Here is a 25037-nt window from a genome sequence, read left to right on the forward strand (position 1 = left end):
CAATTTATCAATTAATAAATAACAGAATTATTCTAAGAATAATTCTGAGAATTATTCTAATAATTATAACAGAATTATTAGAATAATCCAAATACTAATTTGATTTGATTCGATGATTTAATCCGGTCAATTATGATAACTCTCATTTATTTTTTTTAGAAAGACAGCGAGTCGAGTTCGTTCTTCCAACGCTTGTAGACAACTCGAGCATCATGATGGCGTGGAAGGGGAGGCGAAGGAGGCACTCGAGAGCGACACAGCCTGACAACCCTGGAATTAGATCAGCCTCCATGGTATTCTACGAGACCAGCTCCGTAAGGTGGGAATGATGGAAAAAAGAGACAAAAAGTAATAAGATTTTCACAATTAATATAATTTTACTTTAAATTAATTTTTGGAAAATAATTTTCCCATATATGTGGATAGAAATATTACCAAACAAATATTATTATTATTATTATTTTCTTTTTATTTCACTTTTATTAATTATCATCTCAAATAAATATTAACTTTTTTATTAAAAGGTATTTTAAAAGAATTGTTTAATTTTTTTAAGAAAAATACGTTAGAATTTTATTACGATTAGATTTTTAAAAAAATATTATATATATATATATATATATATATATATATATATATATATATATATATATATATATATATATATATATATATATATATATATATATATATATATATGACGTTGTACACATGTGGATCTGTCCGAATTTAACTCGGGTATCTAGAATTGATGCCCATGCACGACATGGTCTAGACGCTTGGAATGAATTCAAGTGCCTAGATTCATTTAATAAGATTTTTTTTATTTTAGTATATATTATATCTATTTATGGTTAGGGTTTAGCGTGTATATATATATATATCAAGTGCAACAAAATAAAATAGTAAAATTATTCAATTTAGCAATACTACAATTCATAATTTGAGTTATTAAAGATTTTTGGTCTATCAATATTTTTTTCATCTAATGCATTTTGCAATTACATGATTTGATTATTTAAAAACATAATTAGTTTTTAGTGTTTAAAAAAGTTAATTTATTTTCATATTATTATTTTAAATAGAAGTTTTTGAGTGCCTTAAGAACTATTATGTGCATATTATTCTCTAGAGTATTTACTACGAATAATGGACTAATCTACAAAATATTTTTGTTATAAAAATTATTGGTATGCCAAATTCTGTGAAAAAAATTTAAAATTTATTGTCAAATTTTGGGAGGAATTATATTTTCATTGCCAAATTTTTCACTAATTTAAAAAAAATATCTATCACAAAATTTAAATTTGTAATTCATCCCAATTTTAGTTAAAAACGATTTTCATAGCCAAATCATGAAAAATTTACAAATCTGCAATGAATCATTTCATCCCAAATTTTTTCTCAGATTCTAGAACAAATTACAGATTCATCCTGATCTGGTAGTAAGAGCGGGCCCCCCCTCTTGCAAAGTCAACGCCAAGTGGAAGTCATCGGAGCAGCCGTCCATCCGGGTAGAGTGTGGTCCGACCGGACGGACGGCTGTAGACGACCGGTCCGACCGGACTGCCGGCAGGCCGGCTCGCACTTATGGTGGGGAGACACCCTGTCAAATCGGGGTTCCGACGCTCAGTTAAAAAGGTCATGGACCGAGCTGACCTTTTGATCGACCACAGTCATAAAGCACCCCTGTTTATTAGTCTCCACAAAGCACAAGTAAACCACCGCGGATGTCCGGTCGGATGTTGAGGGATCTGTCCGCTCGGACGACAAGTTTGGAGCAAAGGAAAAGGCCAGAGGATTTCTTTCTCTGACAACCGGTAGGTTTCACGTGTGTGCCATGCTCCAAATCTTGTGACAGGGGATTCAACTGTCCCATCGAGGGCATGCTTTGACTGTAGCGATATGGGTCAGGTAAGTTTTCTGACAGCCGCATACCTAGGAAAGGACAGGTAAGCTTTCTGACAGCCGCATACCCAGGAAAGGACAGAGGACACGTATGCACATCGGTACGCGTGCCCAAACCCTTCACAGCTCTATATAAAGAACCTCAGGTTTCGCCGGAGGGAGGATTTGCTACGTATTCTGAGACTTTGGGGAGCCACCTTGTTCATCGTAATTTACCTGACTTGAGCGTCGGAGGGTCGCCGCCGGGAACCCCCTTCCCGGCTCGACTTCTGTGCAGGTTAGCCGGAGCATCGCGCCACCCGTGGGAGATCTACATCAGCGAGCCGGAGAGCGCCACGTGCCCAGCGTCTGTTGACTTCTGGTTCGGACAGGATCAATTTGGCGCCGTCTGTGGGAACGCTCCTGCATTCGAACAAAAACAATGGACGAGGCTGGACGACAACACACGGTGGCGCTTTCAACAGAAGAACTCGATGCTCTAGTCGAGATGAAGGCCACCAAACTTATGGAGCAAAAACAAAAAGCATCAGCCGAACGGCCGGAGCAACAAGCAACATCTGCGTCTGGTGGCCGAGCGGAAGCACCTCAAGCCACCGTCGCATTCCATCGGGCCTTATTTTGCACCCCTGAAGTCGTACCAACCCGAAGAGATAAAGGATCTTCTTCAGACGAAGTGCCCAGACGGGATGACAGGAAGGGGAAAGCTCCCCGAACGGACTCATCTCCCGAGCGGATCAATCGCCAATTTTCGGAGGCTATTCTGCGAGACCCTTTGCCCAAGCACTACGTGCCTCCGACGATCGGCGAGTACAATGGAACAACAGACCCGGATGATCATCTGGGTAAGTTCGATAACACAGCTACGCTCCATCAGTATACAGATGGAGTAAAGTGTCGAGTCTTTCTTACCACTCTCTCGGGATCGGCTCAACGGTGGTTTCGGAGGTTACCGGACGGATCCATCACTAGCTTCAAGGATTTCCGAACGGCCTTCCTCCACCACTTCGCCAACAGTCGGCGTTATCAGAAGACAAGTGTCAGCTTGTTTGCCATCAAGCAAGAGCCAAGAGAATCGCTTCGAGCTTACATCCAGCGATTCAACCAAGTGGCGATGGATATCCCAACGGCCACATCGGAGACGATGATGAATGCCTTCACACAAGGCCTTGTGGATGGGGACTTCTTCCGGTCGCTCATCCGAAAGCCGCCCCGAGATTATGATCACATGCTACATCGGGCCAACGAATACATAAACGTGGAAGAAGCGCAAGCCGCTCGGAAAAAGGAAACTCCAACCGAGCGTGCACCTGTTCATGCCGAGCGGAAACAGCACGCCGCTCAGCAGCCACCCAGAGGACCGAGGGCCGAAGCAATTCGATCCCCCCACGCCAGATCGCACGTACAAGAAGTGGCTGCCGCCCGGCCCAAGCCAAAGAAGAGGTGGACCCCTATGTTCTGCTCCTTCCACCAGACGGATACGCACAACACGAGGGATTGTCGAAGTCTTCCCTTCGTGGCCAATCCTGTTCCCAGGAAAGTCGAACGACAGTCTCCTCCCATCGACAGGAGACAAAGGACCCATGAAGCTGACCAGACCCGCACCGAAAGGAGACATCAACAGACACCCGATCGGCGCCGATCTCCGAGACAGGAGAATCGCCGGGCGTCCAGAGAACGGTCACGACCGTCCACTCGGGAAGAGGAAAACAGGAGCAATACTTCCCGGGGCGAGATCAACGTTATTGCTGGCGGGCCGACCGGAGGAGACTCCAACCGAGCCAGAAAGGCGGGCGTCCGGCAGCTACAGATCCACGCAGTCGACTGTAGCCAAGAGCGGGCAAGTGGACCGAAAATCACTTTCGGGCCCGGAGACTTAGACGGAGTAGAAGTGCCCCACGACGACGCTCTGCTCATTAAAGCGGTAATAGCAAATTATACTATTCACCGCATATTTGTTGACACAGGGAGCTCGGTTAACATCATATTCAAGAAGGCGTTCGATCAGCTGCAAATTGATCGAGTCGAGCTGCTGCCCATGACGACCCCGCTCTACGGGTTTACGGGCAACGAAGTTCAGCCGGTCAGATAGATCCGAGCCGCTCAGGAGGACCAGGACAATAAACTTCGTGGTGGTCGACTCTCCCTCGTCCTACAACGTCATTTTGGGACGACCGGCGCTCGGCGAATTCCGAGCGGTTGTCTCAACCTTCCACCAGAAGATAAAGTTCCCCGTGGAGGACAAAGTAGGAGAAGTACGTGGAGATCAGCTAGCAGCTCGGCGGTGCTATATAGAGATGGTCCGAGCAGAAGCTTGTTCCACTCGGAAGGCGCCCCGAATCGAGGTACACGCCATAACCGAGAAACCTCCTGCTTTAATTTATGATGAAAAGGAGGAGGTTCAGATCCATCCGACCCGATCGGAGGCCACGACTTTTATCGCCTCTGATCTAGAGGAGCAGAAGGAGGAGCTGATCCAATGCCTCCAACGAAATCATGCCGTCTTCGTCTGGTCGACACATGAGTTGCCCGGAATTTCGCCGAGCTTAGCGCAGCATGAGTTGCATGTCCGACCGGACGCTCGGCCAGTGACGCAGAGAAAAAGGGATTTCAGTGCTGAGCAGAATGCCATCATCCGGGCGGAAGTGGAGAAACTTCTGGAGGCCGGCCACATACGCGAGGTGCAGTTCCCGAGCTGGCTGGCTAACGTAGTATTAGTCTCCAAGCCGGGCGGCAAGTGGAGGGTTTGCATTGACTTTCGGGACTTGAACAAAGCATGCCCCAAAGATTTTTATCCCTTGCCCCGGATAGATCAACTGGTGGACTCTACGGCCGGTTGCGAATTGATTTGCATGCTCGACGCATACCAAGGCTATCATCAGGTGCCGCTCGCCCTTGAAGATCAAGAAAAGGTTAGCTTCGTGACTGCCGACGGCACATATTGCTACAATGTGATGCCGTTCGGATTGAAGAATGCCGGGGCCACCTATCAACGCTTGATGAACAAAGTGTTCAGGGAGCAGATCGGGCGGAATCTGGAAGTCTATATGGATGACATTCTTATCAAATCCGTCCGAGCGGCCGATCTCTTCAAGGACATGGAAGAAACCTTCCGAACGCTACGCAAATATGGAGTCAAGTTAAATCCCCAGAAATGCTTGTTCGGAGCAAAAGGGGGGTGTTTCTTGGGATATATAGTGACCGAGCGGGGAATTGAAGCCAATCCCAGCAAGGTGAAAGCTCTGCAAGACATGCCGCCTCCCAGAAATACAAGGGAAGTGCAACGGTTGACCGGTTGGATAACTGCTTTGTCCAGATTCATCTCCAAAACCGCCGACCGGAGCTTACCATTCTTCAAGATCCTGCGCAAGGCTACTAAGTTCCAGTGGGATGAAGAATGTGACCGAGCATTTGAAGAATTGAAAACATATCTAAATTCTCTGCCTGTACTTGCCAAGCCGATCGGGGGTGAGTCACTTTATATGTATCTGTCGTCAACTGAGCATGCTGTAGGCTCGGCACTTATGAGGGCGAGCGGCAAAGAGCAGCCGGTGTATTTTCTAAGCCACATCTTGAAGAATGCTGAATCTCGTTACACCGGGCTCGAGAAGTTGGCCTTTGCTTTAGTTCTAGCCGCTCGGCGCCTTCGACCATATTTCTTGGCTCACACCATCATCGTCCGGACGAACAGTCCACTAGGAAGAGTGCTGTTGAATCCAGAAGCGTCCGGACGGCTCATCAAGTGGACGACAGAACTAAGTGAATTTGACATCCAATATCAACCCCGCTCGGCGATCAAAGCGCAATCCTTGGCTGATTTTGTGACCGAAGTGCAGAGGCCAGAGCCGGAAGCTCTGTGGAGAATATATGTGGATGGGTCTTCCACTCGGCTTGGAAGTGGGATTAGAATATTGCTGCTCTCACCTCAAGAAGAAAAGATGCACCTATCCGTCCGACTGGATTACAAAGCCACCAACAACAGCAGAGTATGAGGCTCTCATAGCCGGATTGCAGGCAGCACGGCATGTAGGAGCCGGTCGGGTGACACTCTATTCGGATTCACAGTTGGCCGCTCAGCAACTTTCTGGTACCTTTGAAATCAACAGCGTTCGGCTTAAGCTCTACGCTGAAGCCTTTGAAAAACTCAAAGTCACTTTCCGAGAGGTCCTTATTCAAAAGATTCCCCGAACGGAGAACCAGGCAGCCGATGAGTTGGCCAAACTAGCAAGTTCTATAACGTCGGTCGCCATTCAGCAACCAATTGAAAAAGTACTGCTGGTGACGCACGTCGACCGGATGGAAGGCCTCACATTTCCAAGCGACTGGAGGACACCCATCATAGAGTTCCTCCGCTCGGGAGCCACACCGGCCGATCGGGATGAAGCCCAGCTGCTCAGGAGGAGGGTCAGTCGGTTCACACTTATCGGCGATCAGCTCTACAAGAAGGCTTTCTCTCGCCCGTTGTTGAAGTGTGTGAGCTCGGAAGATTCGGCTTACATCCTCCAGGAGGTACATCAAGGATCGTGCGGAGGACATCCGGGCGGACGATCACTAGCCAAGAAGATTTTGCTAGCTGGATACTTTTGGCCAACCTTACAAATAGACGCCGCTCGGACAGTATCTACATGCCTTTCATGCCAGAAGTATCACAACTTCTCGCACCGACCGGCAGAGGAGATGAAAGCATCAACCGTTTCATGTCCGTTCGATCAATGGGGAATGGATATTGTGGGTCCATTTCCGATGGCGACCGGGCAGAGGAAATTTTTGCTGGTGGCGGTCGATTATTTCTCCAAGTGGGTGGAGGCCGAGCCACTAGCCAGGATCACCGAGCAGATGGTCAAGAAATTCATCTGGCAACACATCATATGTAGGTTCGGTATACCTCGCCGATTGGTTTCCGATAACGGGCGGCAATTCACAGGGAAAGTGCTGGAAGATTGGTGCAAAAGCTACGGCATCAGCAACGATCAAGCCGAAGTAGCCAACCGGGAAATTCTCCGTATTCTGCGCGCTCGGCTCGACCACGTGGGAGGAAGTTGGCCGGATGAAGTGCCGGGCGTTTTATGGGCCATCCGAACAACTCCTAAGGAAGGAACGGGCGTTACACCTTTTCATCTGGTATACGGCGGTGAAGCGGTCATTCCGGTTGAAGTCGGCGTCGAGTCCGTCCGGGTACAGTGTTATGATGAAGGCAACGCCGAGCGGAGGAATATGGAGCTGGATTTGGTTGACGAAGAGCGTGCCAAGGCATCCGTTCGGCTGATGGCGTACCGTCAACGGATGAAGCAAAACTACAACCGGCGCGTCATTCCCCGATCATTCCAGGTCGGCGACCTTGTCTGGAAGAAAGTCAAACCGGTCGGCGACGTCGGCAAGCTTGAAGCTCCGTGGGCAGGTCCCTTCAAAATCATCGAAAAGCTCCGCTCGGGCGCGTATTATTTGGAGGATGAGGACGGTCGGCAGCTAGATAGGCCGTGGAGCACGAACCACCTCCAGCCTTACCGGGCGGGATGAAAGGTGTACCACTGTAAATCATCCTGTGTATTTTTTTCGACTGAATACTTGAAATGCAGAAATGAAAAATCAAAAGAACAAATATAAGGCATCGTCATCAAGGAACGAAGGCCACGCGCCGCTCGGCCGGGGGTAAATGGGTCGAGCCAAGCGCTCGATGAACGAAGGCCCCGTACCGTCCGGTCGGAGGTAAATTATCCGAGCCAAAATGCCCGACGAAGCAGACCCTGAGCCGTTCGGCCAGGAGTACGTTCTCCCAGTTGGGTGAAAGGTGCGCTAAACATAAATTTATATACTTTTTGGTCGCCTATGTACTTGCGATGCAGGAAGTAGAAAGATGAAAGCACATTAAGTATTTTCTGCTGAAAGGAAGGCCAAGGTCGCTCGACCTGGTAAGGAGTTAGCCTTAAAGGCCGTCTAGCCCAGACGTTAAACCGTAGAGCCGCGCCGACCGGCTATAAATAACCGCGCCGTCGAGCACCGACGTTAAAAATCGAGAGACGAGCCGGCGTCTATAAATCCCCGAGCGGAAGATCGACGAGCACCGTCGTTAAACATCGAGAGCCGCGCCGACAGGCTATAAATAACCGCGCCGTCAAGCACCGACGTTAAACATCGAGAGACGAGCCGGCGTCTATAAATCCCCGAGCGGAAGATCGACGAGCACCGTCGTTAAACGCCGCGTCGACCGCCGATCGTAATAGCGTCGAGCACCGACGTTAAAAATCGAGAGACGAGCCGGCGTCTATAAATCCCCGAGCGGAAGATCGACGAGCACCGTCGTTAAACATCGAGAGCCGCGCCGACCGGCTATAAATAACCGTGTCGTCAAGCACCGACGTTAAAAATCGAGAGACGAGCCGGCGTCTATAAATCCCCGAGCGGAAGATCGACGAGCACCGTCGTTAAACATCGAGAGCCGCGCCGACCGGCTATAAATAACCGCGCCGTCGAGCACCGACGTTAAAAATCGAGAGACGAGCCGGCGTCTATAAATCCCCGAGCGGAAGATCGACGAGCACCGTCATTAAACATCGAGAGCCGCGCCGACCGGCTATAAATAACCGCGCCGTCGAGCACCGACATTAAAAATCGAGAGACGAGCCGGCGTCTATAAATCCCCGAGCGGAAGATCGTCGAGCACCGACGTTAAAAATCGAGAGCCGCGCCGACCGACTATAAATATCCGCGCCGTCGAGCACCGACGTTAAAAATCGAGAGACGAGCCGGCGTCTATAAATCCCCGAGCGGAAGATCGACGAGCACCGTCGTTAAACATCGAGAGCCGCGCCGACCGGCTGCCGTCGAGCACCGACGTTAAATATCGAGAGACGAGCCGGCGTCTATAAATCCCCGAGCGGAAGATCGACGAGCACCGTCGTTAAACATCGAGAGCCGCGCCGACCGGCTATAAATAACCGCGCCGTCGAGCACCGACGTTAAACATCTAGAGACGCCTCGGCGTCTATAAATAATCCGAGCGGAATATCGTCGACACTACAATTATCCGTATTCTCCGCCGATAGTTAAACCGGCGCTAAGTTCCGCTCAGATTCGAGGTACAAAAGTTCTGGTCGGCTTATAACGAGCGATTCTTGGCAACATCGGATGATATTCGGCCGAACGGAAGGGCTGGGGAAAACACTTGTGAGAATGCACCTCGAAGGTCAAAGGTGTGATAGTAGACGAGCGGGCAGCACAAGTATTAGCGAGGGGACAGTGCAAAAAGAGGGGGTGCACGAAAGGAAAGCATTTCATTGAAATTAAAACCTTAGGCCGAGTGGCCTAAGTACAAAAAGATTCATGTTCAGCCGAGCGGCGAAATTACAAGAACTACTCGATGTAGTCGTAAAGGTCCCTCGGAATGTTGTTCAGGAGCTCCACCTGATCGCCGGCTGGAATATTGGTGGACTCCGGAAGAAGGCCCTTCGACTTCAGATAAGTCATAGTGGCTGTAATGGCCAAGTCGAAAGCTGAGTACATCCGCTCGCAAATTTTCTCCGAGAACTCGGGCGATCGGATATGGCTTTGTCGTAGAGCGGCAACTCGGCTCGGCTCGGCATCCTGGTATTCTTTGAAGGTTGCCTGGGAGCTTGTGAGGGCCTCATTCAGATGTTCGATTTTCTTCGCATCGGCCGAGCGGCCTGCCTTCTCCTGGTCGAGCTGCTCCGTCAGCTCCTTTATCTTCAACTCCAGGCCCCGGGCCTCCACGTTTTTCTTCTCCAGATCGGAGATGGCTGTGTTCTTCCGAGTAGTGGCCAGAGTTATCTTTGCGTCAAGCGACTTGACTTGTCGCTCGGACTCGGCTAGGGCGTGGGCCTGGTCAGCTGTCTTCTTCTGCTCAGCAGCCAGCAGAGTTTGAGCTTTCTTCAGCTCTTTTTGCAGCTCGGAGTAGGAAGGGCCTTGGGAGCCGCTCGGACCACCTGCCGCCTTTAGTTGCCTTATCTCCTCGTCTGCCATGGCCAGGCGGTTGGAAACTGCTATCTCTTCCACCCATCTCTGAAGCAAGAAGGCGCAGTTGTCAAAAGCCGAGCGGAAATATTATGACAAAACTTCAACAAGCTTACCCCCGTAGCCGCTTGCATGTGGCTGTTGGCTAAGTTCCGGAGGGGGATCATTGCTACGCGCGCCCGAGCGTCGGCCCACATCTCGGCGAGGGGCCCCTTCAAAGTAATGGTGTGCTCGGGCACGGTTGGCTGGTCGGCTTCTGGTAGCAACTCTTCAGTCGGAAGATGAAGAGTTACCCGTATTGTGCGACCGTGACCAGGGATCGCCCGGCCGGGATCAGAAGCTGGCGCAGAAAGCCGCGAATGGATGGTCGAGCGTTGGGCTGAACGGTGAGCAGGGGGGAGAGTGTCGACCGGAATGGCCTCAACCGGAGCAGTCAGCTCGTCCCAGTCAGACGGAGTCCGGTCGGACGAAATGGTCTCGGGCACAGGCGCCTTGCCTTTAGCAGTCACGGCGGCCCGGTCGGAGGGTCGGACCGCGGAGGTAGCCGATCGCAGCGGAGTCTCTACCCGGCGCCTCTTTTGCAGTGGCTGTTCTTCCCGAACGGACCCTTCCTCGGGCCCCGTTGGTTCCCTGGAGGGGGTTGCTCCGCTCGCCACCTGCTGTTGAGAGGCCCGAGCGTCCGATTCGGCCTGGGTGCCGCTCTCTCCTTCGTGAGAACCGACCGGCTGGATACCCAGCGCCTCCATTTCCTTGGTCGCCGCGGCCTCCAGCGCCGCTGCTTTTCTCTTCAGAACGCCGGCCATCACCGAGTCCATAACGATGTCAGCTGCATGAAAAGAAGAAGAAATCAGTTAGCAATTAAAGCAAATGCCCAAGCAAAATTCTTACCGAAGCTGGTCGGAAGAGGAGTCCGTATAGGACTCAGCCCAAAAATGTACATCACTCCCTCGTGAAGAAGTTTGTTGATGTCGAGCCGCAGACCGGCTAGTACATTTGCGGCGTGAAGATAATCCGGTCGGGTCTTGAATTTCTTCAACTCGGGAGTAGGAGGTAGACTGACCTGCCACTGGGTCGGAAAGTTTGGCTGACTGGGCATGCGGATGTAGAAATAATAGTCCTTCCAATGTTTATTGGAAGTGGGTAGTTTATTGAAGAAGACCAGACCGGGCCGAGCTTGGAACATAAAGGTGCCCGGCTCGGCTTGCTTAGGGTAATAGAAGTAAAAGAAGACCTCCGGTCGGAGGGGAATGTTATGAATCTTAAACAAAACGACAACACCGCAGAGGAGACGGAAGGTATTTGGTACTAAACTTCCGAGCGGCACGCCAAAATAATTACAAACGTCTACTATAAAAGGATGCACGGGGAACCGCAGACCGGCGGTAAATTGGTCGCAGAAGACACAGAAACCGCCGCGCGGCGGTCGGTGTGGCCGAGCGGCGGGACCAGCTAGGCGAACTTCAAAATCCTCGGGAATTTCGAAATTGTCAGCCAAAATATCAAAATCCCGTTGTTCGAAACGGGACCGCATGGTGGTATACCATGGGCCTAGGGATTGTTCTTCGGGATGAGAAGAACTGGCCATGATCCGGACAGATGAAAGCAAAAAGGAAGTTTCAAAGACAAAGAAAAGGAGTTTTAAAGTCTGGAACTAGGGGAAGAAATGCGAATTAGATACCGGAAAGGAAGAAGGAAAGATCTAAAAGCTTACTGAGATGAGAGGGATCGAAGAAAGGCGCCGAAGAGCGTCAAAGGGCAGAAACAAGATCGCCGGAACTCCAAAGCGCAAAGGGCAACAGTAGAGGTAATGGAGGCAAGTGAAGGTGAGAAGGAAGTGTTAAGAATTTATAGGGTGAGGGTCGGGCGGCCTCCACCGTCGGATCCAGGTTACAGGAATCGAAGCATGCATCTAGCCGTTTATTTCGAATTGCTTCGATCACATCAAAACATCATGCCACCGCCTCCGTACTCCGATGGCGTTGCTCCACGTGGCAGTCAATCATTCGGAGCATTTAATGAAGGTATGATCAACCTTGATATCGAAGATTGGCGCAGAATGCGAGGAGATCCGGTGAAGGCCATCCTTGATTCATTCAAGGATATCTCTGCCGCTGACCGGGCGGAGAGTATTAGCATGGACGAGCAGTTCGGCTAGACTCACAGTCCAGTCAGTCGGACTATTCGCCTCCTTCGACTAGACTTGAAGGGGAGACAAGTGATCCGGTAGTAAGAGCGGGCCCCCCCTCTTGCAAAGTCAACGCCAAGTGGAAGTCATCGGAGCAGCCGTCCATCCGGGTAGAGTGTGGTCCGACCGGACGGACGGCTGTAGACGGCCGGTCCGACCGGACTGCCGGCAGGCCGATGGAATCGAATACCCGGATGGGTCCGGCCGGCTCGCACTTATGGTGGGGAGGCACCCTGTCAAATCGGGGTTCCGACGCTCAGTTAAAAAGGTCATGGACCGAGCTGACCTTTTGATCGACCACAGTCATAAAGCACCCCTGTTTATTAGTCTCCACAAAGCACAAGTAAACCACCGCGGATGTCCGGTCGGATGTTGAGGGATCTGTCCGCTCGGACGACAAGTTTGGAGCAAAGGAAAAGGCCAGAGGATTTCTTTCTCTGACAACCGGTAGGTTTCACGTGTGTGCCATGCTCCAAATCTTGTGACAGGGGATTCAACTGTCCCATCGAGGGCATGCTTTGACTGTAGCGATATGGGTCAAGTAAGCTTTCTGGCAGCCGCATACCTAGGAAAGGACAGGTAAGCTTTCTGACAGCCGCATACCTAGGAAAGGACAGGTAAGCTTTCTGACAGCCGCATACCTAGGAAAGGACAGAGGACACGTATGCACATCGGTACGCGTGCCCAAACCCTTCACAGCTCTATATAAAGAACCTCAGGTTTCACTGGAGGGAGGATTTGCTACGTATTCTGAGACTTTGGGGAGCCACCTTGTTCATCGTAATTTACCTGACTTGAGCGTCGGAGGGTCGCCGCCGGGAACCCCCTTCCCGGCTCGACTTCTGTGCAGGTTAGCCGGAGCATCGTGCCACCCGTGGGAGATCTACATCAGCGAGCCGGAGAGCGCCACGTGCCCAGCGTCTGTTGACTTCTGGTTCGGACAGGATCACATCCCATCGGGAAAATTAACGATAGAAATTTGCATTTCGTCTGAAAAATTATTTCGGCAAATTTTCTCCCGACAAATAATATTCCGTCAAAACTCTATCAATAATCGAATATATCGACGGAATATTCCATCGATAAACCAAGATAATTTCATGATGGACGACCTATAACATAGCTCAAGAAATATAGAAATGGATCACAAAATGATTTATTTAAACATGAATTTATCTATCAATTTAAATACGACATAATTAATCATCTATTATAATTTTTACTTTAAATTTATTATTTTTTCCTTTTACCTTTAAATAGTGTACTAATTTAAATGATATTTGTTCTTAAAATTAAGAAGTGTTATTATTATTACTTTAAACAAATGAGAAGAAATGAATAGAAATCAAAAGAGTGCTCTCAAGTATTTCATGTAAATTATTTAGTTGATTTTAATTTTTTGACATGCCGATTTTAAATTTAAATATTCACTATGTGAAAATCGACAATAAACTTTGGATATTATCCGAAGTAATAGGAAGATAATTACCGAAGTAGACACACGTGAAGTAAAAAGGTCAATTTTTAACTTCACCACACTTTCACTGAAGTCTATCACCGGTCCAAAACCGGTTCAAAATTGGACCGTTTTCGAAGTAAAAAAACTCTATTACTTCATCGAGACCAGTAAAATGACCGAAGTAGTTGATGTTATATTACTTCATAGGTTTCGTTGTTTGATGAAGTAAAATAGGTATACAACTTCACAAATTTTGAATTCTGGTGTAGTAAAAGTTTAATTTTACTTCTGCATAATTTGTCTTGGTTGAAGTATTTATTATTGTATTACTTTATTGTAATATAACAGTAATAGAGTATATTTTACTACAACAACAAAATCAATGTAGCGAAGTAATTTATATGAACTATTTCATAAATTTGATCAATAGTGAAGTAAATAGTTTTTTTAACTACACCACTATTTAAATTTAGTGAAGTCTTGTTTTTCGTATTACTTCATCATTTATTTATAGTATCAAAGTAATTGACCATATTTTACTGCAATACAATTTTAATTGACAAAAATTTAGATTATAATATTTTACTACAACACAATATTTTTGCCACCAAAATTAAACAAATATATCACAAATATGTATCAAATACAATCCAAAAGTGTATTCATAAAAGACATGTTTAACTATAACCCAAAAGCTTTTGTATCCAAAAATCTCTAAATACATGTCTAAAATTTATATCATAGCCTACACTTAGGCACCTACATAAAAATAGACGAATTCGCTCCATTCACTTCTGACTTCATCATACTGAGATTGATTGTAATACTGTTTATTTTTTGATGCTGCAAACTGAAAAATTAATAGAAGTTTGAGGATCAATAAAAAATGACTTAATATTTTATAAAGAAAATATTTCATAAAGAAGAAATTCACCTTTCTCTCCAATTGTGGATCTTCATCCAAGACTATCTCTTTCATGTACTGCATCACACAATATTCACATTGAACACCATTATTTTATTTAAGATTACCCTAATGAAATTGAAAATGTCATGCAAGAAGTCACAATCCAAATAATAAAAATTATTAATTGTTGTCTAAATACATGGTCACAATACATACTGTCAATTATTTAAAACCTGGTCCTTTTGAAATACCCCTTGATGCATTGTATATCTTGACCCCACTACATTGTAAACAATAGAAAATTATTTTTACAACCTATAATGAATTGAATGCATTCCAAATCAGTATAATCTACTACTTACTTTGTCACAATAGTTTGTCAAGCATAGTCTCGGTTCCTGTTACTCAAAGAGTCCAATAAATATATCATATTCTTATCTTCATTAATTATAGTCAAGATCCAATGGTACATGCACAAATGAAAATATAATATTGACTAGCATGTAGTAGGAATATATATAGAAAACAAGTCCAAACACTTGAGAAATTGGAGGATGACAAGAAGATTCTATACCACTTGAGAAATTAGAGGAAGATATTTATAATTCTGTTATGAGGAATATTCTCAAGGAACAAAAACATTTAAGTAGGGATGATATGGTTAACTCAAGGGGAGATAGAGTAGCTGAGTTTTTTATGCTTGGGGACCTCTTGAGAGAGTCAAAGCAGAATGATTCTTCCATTAGCTTCGGATGCCTTGCAAATTCATGTGCATTGGCTTTGTTGAATTAACACAACACTCATATGCATAGCTTAACATATTAAAACGTAACAACTTAACAATCTGTTGACTGCATTAGTATGTCCGTTGAAAATGAACATTAATAAAAATATACATTAATACAATCCTTAACTATAAAGACTTGTAAGCAAACAAACTATATTCCAAAGAATTACAAATGTAAACGAGCAAATAAAGTCTGTTCAATTTGTAAATACTTGGAACCATGACCTTAATAAAGAATTACTTGTAAGCAAACAAATTAATATTGCAGGTGTCAGCATACTTGGAGGTGTAAGCATATGTTGTTGTAAGATATACTTGTTGAAAACGTGTAAGCAAACAAACCTTAATATTGCAGGTGTAAGCAAACAAACATTTCAAAAACTAATTTAATACTTTGGTATTTTGCAGGTGTAAGCAAACAAACATTAATATTGCAAGCAAACTTTAAAACGTGTAAGCAAACAAGCTTTAAAATGTGTAAGCAAACAAACTATAAAGACTTGTTGCAATCCTTAACACCATTACGTGCTGCAATCCTTAACTACAAATACTTGTAAGCAAACAAATTATATTCCATAGAATTGCAAATGCAAATGAACAAATAACACTACACAATCAATAAATGCAGGAACTTGTAAATGCAAAAGAACAAACAACACTATACTTTAAGAGTTGCTACAATCCTTAATGTCTAACATCAAGTATTATCTAACATCAAGCATTATCACTCTTCTCTATAAGGATCGTCTTTAAGAAAAATTAAGGTCAAATCTAAATTTACCCCATGTAAACCAAAGAAAAGCATGTGAACAAAGCAAAGCATGTTGAAAATACTAGAGTTCATTAATAGTGCTAAGACAGACATCTCATAAGCACCAATAGTCATCTTAAACTAATGAATCAGATTCCAGTACATATTGACACGGTTAATGATTCCATAGTAGTTAAAGGTCCAGCCACATTCATAGCTTTAGTTTGATATGGGAAAAACAAATTTCAAATCATTTGAATGCGATAAATCTTGAGAATGTTGAACAAAGAGTCTTGTGCTAGTGTAAGAACACATATAGCTTATTGAACCAAAGTTATGGGACTGATCTTATAATGAAAGGTTTCAAATCCCCTGGTATTAAACATACTAGCTTGTGATGATATATAAACTAGAAAGAAATAAAGAGATTGTTATTGAGATATGAACAAACATGCATTATGTCATCACTGCTAAGCTTGGATGTCTAAATACAAAGTAAAGCAGTATTTAAATAATTTAACTTTATAGCATGATCATTATGTTTGCTTTTAACAAATCCAGCCACCAGAAATGTGCAACTTACATTGGAATCACCTTACAAGAACATTATGTCTATTTATGATAAATTGGAATGCATGAATTTTGTATAGCAAATATCCTTTCTACATGTAAGTGCTTTACTTAGAAATAGAAGAAAAGATGATGAAACACAACTGGTTAAAATATATGAGAAATCCTATACTACAATCTTCACACAATAAGCCCAACTAATAAACACATTATGCAGATTAAATGATCGAACCCTTAGGCTATGTTTACTCTAGAGTGTGGATGAGGAAAAGAAAGGAATCAACGATAGAAAGTTATCTTTGGAGGAAGAGAAAAGAAAGGGTGAAGAAATCTTTTCCTTTGCACACTTGTTTACCTTGATAGAGGAAAGTGAATACTTGTGATGTAATTTTGTAAATAAAAAAGGGTGCATGCGTCATTTTTTTTGTACATAGTGTAATTTTGTGAGTTAAAAAGGCTACATGCGTCATTTTTTTTTGGTATATAATGTAATTTTGTGAATGCAAAAGGGGTACATGCGTCATTTTTTTTCCATCCGCTGCTTTCCGTCCGATTTTGAGGTGATCAATTTTGGCTCCAAAATTATACGCTGATGGATTGCGTTACTTTTCCTTCGGAAAATTTTAATGAAGTAAACGACGGAAACTTTTCCACCGTGAAAACTTTTCCTTAATTTTGCTTTCCGCTCTCCCAAGTAAACAGAGCCTTAGTATAATGCCTTATTGAACAATACATGTGAATAGTATACATGTTCAAGGAAATCATTATTAGAAAAAACACATGCCAACAGATGCATCATAAAAATCACATACCTTTAGAGCACAATGTAATTAGTGTACCTATGAACTTGCCCTTGAGAGCCTCCTCTGCCCTGTTCAGCACCCACTCGTGGATGGCGCCCCTCCGCCAGGCTTGGACTTGCCCATGAGAGCCTCCTCTGCCCTCTTCAGCACTCACTCGCGGATGGCAAGTGCATCCTTGGAGAACTTGATCTTCATCTTGAGCGCAGCCAAGGCGCAACTGTCATGCTTGACCTAGATCTCCATGAAAAATCAAACTGGAACAGGGGGCCAACCTTGGAGGAGGACGAAGAGAAGAAAAGCTCAGTGAACTTCTTCATCGTTGGATTGGAAGACAAAATATCATCGATGGAGACTTCCTTGTTGGAGTCAACTTTTTCCTCTTGCAGATATTCTTTGTGTCCTTGGGCTTGCGGAAAAAATTGTAGAAATTGCTCATGTTGCATCTTCTTCCCGTGGACAGGAAACCTCAAAGAGGATGACCTATCAAAGGTTGATCCGCCGACGGCACTACAGAGATGAAGAGCCCTAATGGCGTAGCAGAGAGGAAATGAAAGACGGGGATGGGAGAAGGAAGAAACCTAGAGTGTAGAGAGGAATGGAAGTGAAGATGTCTCAAAGCAAAAGCTGTGCATCGAGGAAAAACGAGAAGGCTGACCGTTGGGTAAAATGTGAAGGCTTGAATCGGGGAAAAAATGCTAAGGATTGTGTCGGGAGGATGTTGTGAAGTGCTTTCGGCGAAAGACAAATAAAACAAAGTAAAGGATGACTTAGGGTTTTAGCAGACAATAGGTGAAAAAATAATAAATCCGTTCAACATAGAAAAATTTTTAACCAATTTAAAGTTATTACTTCATCATTGAGACATATCAATTTTATTTAATAACTTACTACTTCATTAAATATATATTATGAAGTAAAATGTCAGATAGAATTGAAAGTGAGGTCCGTATTTTTTAACCTACGAAGTCTAAAATCATATTTACTGTATCAAATTTATTAGCGAAGTTGATTATCGTATATTACTTCGTTATTACTAATTACTGAAGTAAACAGTGGCGAAGTCTATTACAGATTTTTACATAGTGATTAAATTCATCGGGCTAGGTGCAACTTGCCGACGGTGGGCAAGAGCTTGCCCTAAAGGAGCAACGAGACGACGCAGTGGGAGAGGCCGGAGGCCCTACGGATGCGATAGAAGGACGGCAAGTCAAGTTCGTTCTTCTAACACTTGCAGACAGCCCGAGCGACGAGGATAGCGTGGAAGGGGAGGTGAAGGAGGGACTTGAGAGCCAGTCCGACAGTCCTGAAATTAGATCAGTATTAAGAGACAAAAGGTAATAAAATTTTCTAAATTAATATAATTTTACTTTGAATTAGTTTTTGTAAAATAATTTTTCCATATATATGGATAGAAATATTACAAAGTAAATATTATTATTATTATTATTTTCTTTTTATTTCACTCTTATTAATTATCATCTCAAATAAATATTATTATTTATAAAATAAAAAAATGTGGAACCGCCACATCAGCGGCCCCTCTAGAGTCGGTCCCACGGATATAAAGGAGGTAAATGCAGGTACACAGGTGGAAAGTGCATAGCGGAGACGTTAACCTCAGGCAGTGGCACCCCGGGGATCGACCCCTGGACCTTTCAGCCACAGAACCATGCACTCCCCATCTGTGCTACGCCCTGGGGACAAATAAATATTATTATTTATGCCCGTGCACGACATGGTCTAAACGCTTGGAATAAATTCAAGTGCCTAGATTCATTTAATAATTTTTTTTTTATTTTAGTATATATTATATCTATTTATGGTTAGGGTTTAGGGTATATATATATCAATCAAGTGCAATAAAAGAAAATAGTAAAATTATTCAATTTAGCAATACTACATTTCATAATTTCGGTAATTAAAGATTTTTGGTCTATCAATATTTTTTTCATCTAATGCATTTTGCAATTACATGATTTGATTATTTAAAAACGTAATTAGTTTTTAGTGTTTAAAAAAGTTAATTTATTTTTGTATTATTATTTTAAATAGAAGTTTTTGAGTGCTTAAGAACTATTCTGTACATATTATTCTCTAGAGTATTTACTACGAATAATGGACTAATCTACAAAATATTTTCGTTATAAAAATTATTGGTATGCCAAATTCTGTGAAAAAAATTTAAAATTTATTGTCAAATTTTGGGAGGAATTATATTTTCATTGCCAAATTTATCACTAATTTTAAAAAAAAAATATCTATCATAAAATTTAAATTTGTAATTCATCCCAATTTTAGTTAAAAACGATTTTCATAGTCAAATCATGAAAAATTTACAAATCTGCAATGAATCGTTTCATCCCAAATTTTTTCTTAGATTCTAGAACAAATTACAGATTCATCCCATCCGAAAAATTAACGATAGAAATTTACATTTCGTCTGAAAAATTATTTCGACAAATCTTCTCCCGACAAATAATATTCCGTCAAAACTCTATCAATAATTGAATATATCGACGGAATATTCCATCGATAAACCAAGATAATTTCATGATGGATGACCTATAACATAGTTCAAGAAATATATAAATGGATCACAATAAATGATTTATTTAAACATGAATTTATCTATCAATTTAAATACGACATAATTAATCATCTATTATAATTTTTACTATAAATTTATTATTTTTTCCTTTTACCTTTAAATAGTGTACTAATTTAAATGATATTTGTTCTTAAAATTAAGAAGTGTTATTATTATTACTTTAAACAAATAAGAAGAAATGAATAGAAATCAAAAGAGTGCTCTCAAGTATTTCATGTAAATTATTTAGTTGATTTTAATTTTTTGACATGCCGATTTTAAATTTAAATATTAAATTCATCGGGCTAGGTGCAACTTACCGACGGTGGGCAAGAGCTTGCCCTGAAGGAGCAACGAGACGACGCAATGGGAGAGGCCGGAGGCCCTATGGATGCGATAGAAGGACAGCAAGTCGAGTTCGTTCTTCCAACACTTACAGACAACCCGAGCGACGAGGTAGCGTGGAAGGACAGGTGAAGGAGGGACTTGAGAGCCAGTCCGACAGTCCTGAAATTAGAGAGACAAAAGGTAATAAAATTTTCTAAATTAATATAATTTTACTTTGAATTAGTTTTTGTAAAATAATTTTTCCATATATATGGATAGAAATATTACCAAGTAAATATTATTATTATTTTCTTTTTATTTCACTCTTATTAATTATCATCTAAAATAAATATTATTATTTATGCCCGTGCACGACATGGTCTAAATACTTGGAATGAATTCAAGTGTCTAGATTCATTTAATGAGTTTTTTTTTATTTTAGTATATATTATATCTATTTATTGTTAGGGTTTAGGGTATATATATATATATATATATATATATATATATATATATATATATATATATATATATGCAACAAAAGAAAATAGTAAAATTATTCAATTTAGCAATACTACATTTCATACTTTGAGTTATTAAAGATTTTTGGTCTATCAATATTTTTTTCATCTAATGCATTTTGCAATTACATGATTTGATTATTAAAAAACGTAATTAGTTTTTAGTGTTTAAAAAAGTTAATTTATTTTCGTATTATTATTTTAAATAGAAGTTTTTGAGTGCAAAGAACTATTCTGTACATATTATTCTTTAGAGTATTTACTACAAATAATAGACTAATCTACAAAATATTTTCGTTATAAAAATTATTGGTATGCCAAATTCTGTGAAAAAAAATTAAAATTTATTATCAAATTTTGGGAGGAATTATATTTTCATTGTCAAATTTATCACTAATTTTAAAAAAAAAAATATCTATCACAAAATTTAAAGAGCTGTGATACTCATCTAGAATTTTCATCTAGAAAATTCATCTAGATAGACACATAAATGATGGGATCCACCGTTTCACTTTTTGTGGGCCCATCATTTATGCGTCTATCTAGATGAATTTTCTAGATGAAAATTCTAGATGAATATCATTTCTCAAATTTAAATTTGTAATTCATCTCAATTTTAGTTAAAAACGATTTTCATAGCCAAATCATGAAAAATTTACAAATCTGAAACCAATCGTTTCATCCCAAATTTTTTCTCAGATTCTAGAACAAATTACAGATTCATCCCATCGGGAAAATTAACGATAGAAATTTGCATTTCGTCTGAAAAATTATTTCGACAAATCTTCTCCCGACAAATAATATTCCGTCAAAACTCTATCAATAATCGAATATATCGACGGAATATTCCATCGATAAACCAAGATAATTTCACGATGGACGACCTATAACATAACTCAAGAAATATAGAAATGGATCACAATAAATGATTTATTTAAACATGAATTTATCTTTCAATTTAAATACGACATAATTAATCATCTATTATAATTTTTACTATAAATTTATTATTTTTTCCTTTTACCTTTAAATAGTGTACTAATTTAAATGATATTTGTTCTTAAAATTAAGAAGTGTTATTATTATTACTTTAAACAAATAAGAAGAAATGAATAGAAATCAAAAGAGTGCTCTCAAGTATTTCATGTAAATTATTTAGTTGATTTTAATTTTTTGACATGCCGATTTTAAATTTAAATATTAAATTCATCGGGCTAGGTGCAACTTGCCGACGGTGGGCAAGAGCTTGCCTTGAAGGAGCAACGAGACGACGTAGTGGGAGAGGCCGGAGGCCCTACGGATGCGATAGAAGGACGGCAAGTCGAGTTCGTTCATCCAACACTTGTAGACAACCCGAGCGACGAGAATAGCGTAGAAGGGAAGGCGAAGGAGGGACTTGAGAGCAAGTCCGACAGTCCTGAAATTAGATCAGTATTAAGAGACAAAAGGTAATAAAATTTTCTCAATTAATATAATTTTACTTTGAATTAGTTTTTGCAAAATAATTTTTCCATATATATGGATAGAAATATTACCAAGTAAATATTATTATTATTATTATTTTCTTTTTATTTCACTCTTATTAATTATCATCTCAAATAAATATTATTATTTATGCCCGTGCACGACATGGTCTAAACGCTTGAAATGAATTAAAGTGCCTAGATTCATTTAATAAGTTTTTTTTATTTTAGTATATATTATATCTATTTATGGTTAGAGTTTAGGGTATATATATATATATATATATATATATATATATTTATATATATCAATCAAGTGCAACAAAAGAAAATAGTTAAATTATTCTATTTAGCAATACTACATTTCATACTTTGAGTTATTAAAGATTTTTGGTCTATCAATATTTTTTTCATCTAATGCATTTTGCAATTACATGATTTGATTATTTAAAAACGTAATTAGTTTTTAGTGTTTAAAAAAGTTAATTTATTTTCGTATTATTATATTAAATAGAAGTTTTTGAGTGCCTTAAGAACTATTCTGTACATATTATTCTCTAGAGTATTTACTACGAATAATGGACTAATTTACAAAATATTTTCGTTATAAAAATTATTGGTATGCCAAATTCTGTGAAAAAAAATTAAAATTTATTGTCAAATTTTGGGAGGAATTATATTTTTATTGCCAAATTTATCACTAATTTTAAAAAAAAATATCTATCACAAAATTTAAATTTGTAATTCATCCCAATTTTAGTTAAAAACAATTTTCATAGCCAAATCATGAAAAATTTACAAATATGCAACGAATCGTTTCATCCCAAATTTTTTCTCAGATTCTAGAACAAATTACAGATTCATCCCATCGGGAAAATTAACGATAGAAATTTACATTTCGTCTGAAAAATTATTTCGACAAATCTTCTCCCGACAAATAATATTCCGTCAAAACTCTATCAATAATCGAATATATCGACGGAATATTTCATCGATAAACCAAGATAATTTCATGATGGACGACCTATAACATAGCTCAAGAAATATAGAAATGGATCACAATAAATGATTTATTTAAACATGAATTTATCTATCAATTTAAATATGACATAATTAATCATCTATTATAATTTTTACTATAAATTTATTATTTTTTCCTTTTACCTTTAAATAGTGTACTAATTTAAATGATATTTGTTCTTAAAATTAAAAAGTGTTATTATTATTATTTTAAACAAATAAGAAGAAATGAATAGAAATTAAAAGAGTGCTCTAAGTATTTCATGTAAATTATTTAGTTGATTTTAATTTTTTGACATGCCGATTTTAAATTTAAATATTAAATTCATCGGGCTAGGTGCAACTTGCCGACGGTGGGCAAGAGCTTGCCCTGAAGGAGCAACGAGACGACGCAGTGGGAGAGGCTGGAGGCCCTACGGATGCGATAGAAGGACGGCAAGTCGAGTTCGTTCTTCCAACACTTACAGACAGCCCGAGCGACGAGAATAGCGTGGAAGGGGAGGCGAAGGAGGGATTTGAGAGCCAGTCCGACAGTCCTGAGATCAGTATTAAGAGACAAAAGGTAATAAAATTTTCTAAATTAATATAATTTTACTTTGAATTAGTTTTTATAAAATAATTTTTCCATATATATGGATAGAAATATTACCAAGTAAATATTATTATTTTCTTTTTATTTCACTCTTATTAATTATCATCTCAAATAAATATTATTAAACAAATATTAACTTTTTTTATTAAAAGGTATTTTAAAAGAATTTTTTATTTTTTAAAAGCAAAATAATGTAGAATTTTATTACGATTAGATTATATATATATATATATATATATATATATGTGTGTGTGTGATACACATGTGGATGGATTTAATTCAGGATGTCTGAAATTCATTTAGGTGCGTGCGTGATATGGTTCAGACACCTGGAATGAATTCAGATGCCTGGATTCATTTAGTAAATTTTTTAATTTTATTTTGAGATATATTATATGTATTTAAAATTTAAGATTTTAAGATTTAAAAGTTGAGTTATAATATATTTGAGCAAATAAGATTTTTTTTTTTCTTTAGAGTTAAGGTTTCCGATTATAATGTTCAAGATTAAAATTTTTAAATATTCCCAGACTATATTATTTATATTTATATTTATATTTATATTTATATTTAGTGTTGATAATTTTAAGATTTAATGATTAAATTATAATGAATTTAAATTAATAAGATACTTTCCTCTTTAATTATAATATTTAAAAAAACTTTTCAAGTAGATATAGTGTTCTATCTTTTCGAGATAGATATAGTGTTATATCTTAAAAAGTATTTGATTTTAAAAAAAATTAAATCCATATATCTGAATTTATATATGCATAGACGAGCCCACCACGTTTTATATATATATACCCAATTGCAACAAAACAAAATAGTAAAATTGTTTAATTTAGCAATACTACATTTCATACTTTGAGTTATTAAAGATTTTTGGTCTATCAATATTTTTTTCATCTAATACATTTTGCAATTAGATTTGATTTTTCAATATTTATTATTTTTTAATATAATAGTTTATTATGTTGTTTCTTTATCTTCTTTGTTTAAATTTAATAACTTAATTAGTTTTTAGTGTTTAAAAAAGTTAGTTTATTTTCATATTACTATTTTAAATAGAAGTTTTGAGTGTCTTAATAACCGTCATGTACATATTATTTTTTATAGTATTCAAATAATGTCATATTCTACCATTAATTTTGGAATTAATCTATAAAATATTTTCTTTATAAAAATGGTT

General features: G+C 40.2%; 2 long non-coding RNA genes across 2 annotated transcripts; both read right to left on the reverse strand.

The window, feature by feature from the left end:
• Window positions 1-14193: 14193 nt before the first annotated feature.
• On the reverse strand, window positions 14194-16908 carry LOC121998094. The gene is made up of 3 exons (XR_006116433.1): window positions 14787-16908; window positions 14452-14704; window positions 14194-14367 (listed from the first exon to the last, which is right to left on the reverse strand). It is a non-coding gene; the product is annotated as an uncharacterized LOC121998094 (long non-coding RNA).
• A 250-nt stretch (window positions 16909-17158) lies between these two features.
• On the reverse strand, window positions 17159-18084 carry LOC121994420. Its single transcript, XR_006115711.1, has 2 exons — window positions 17608-18084; window positions 17159-17530 (listed from the first exon to the last, which is right to left on the reverse strand). It is a non-coding gene; the product is annotated as an uncharacterized LOC121994420 (long non-coding RNA).
• Between the last annotated feature and the right edge of the window lie 6953 nt (window positions 18085-25037).

This window comes from Zingiber officinale, chromosome 6A (genome assembly GCF_018446385.1).
Source record: "Zingiber officinale cultivar Zhangliang chromosome 6A, Zo_v1.1, whole genome shotgun sequence".
Taxonomy (NCBI): Eukaryota; Viridiplantae; Streptophyta; class Magnoliopsida; order Zingiberales; family Zingiberaceae; genus Zingiber; species Zingiber officinale.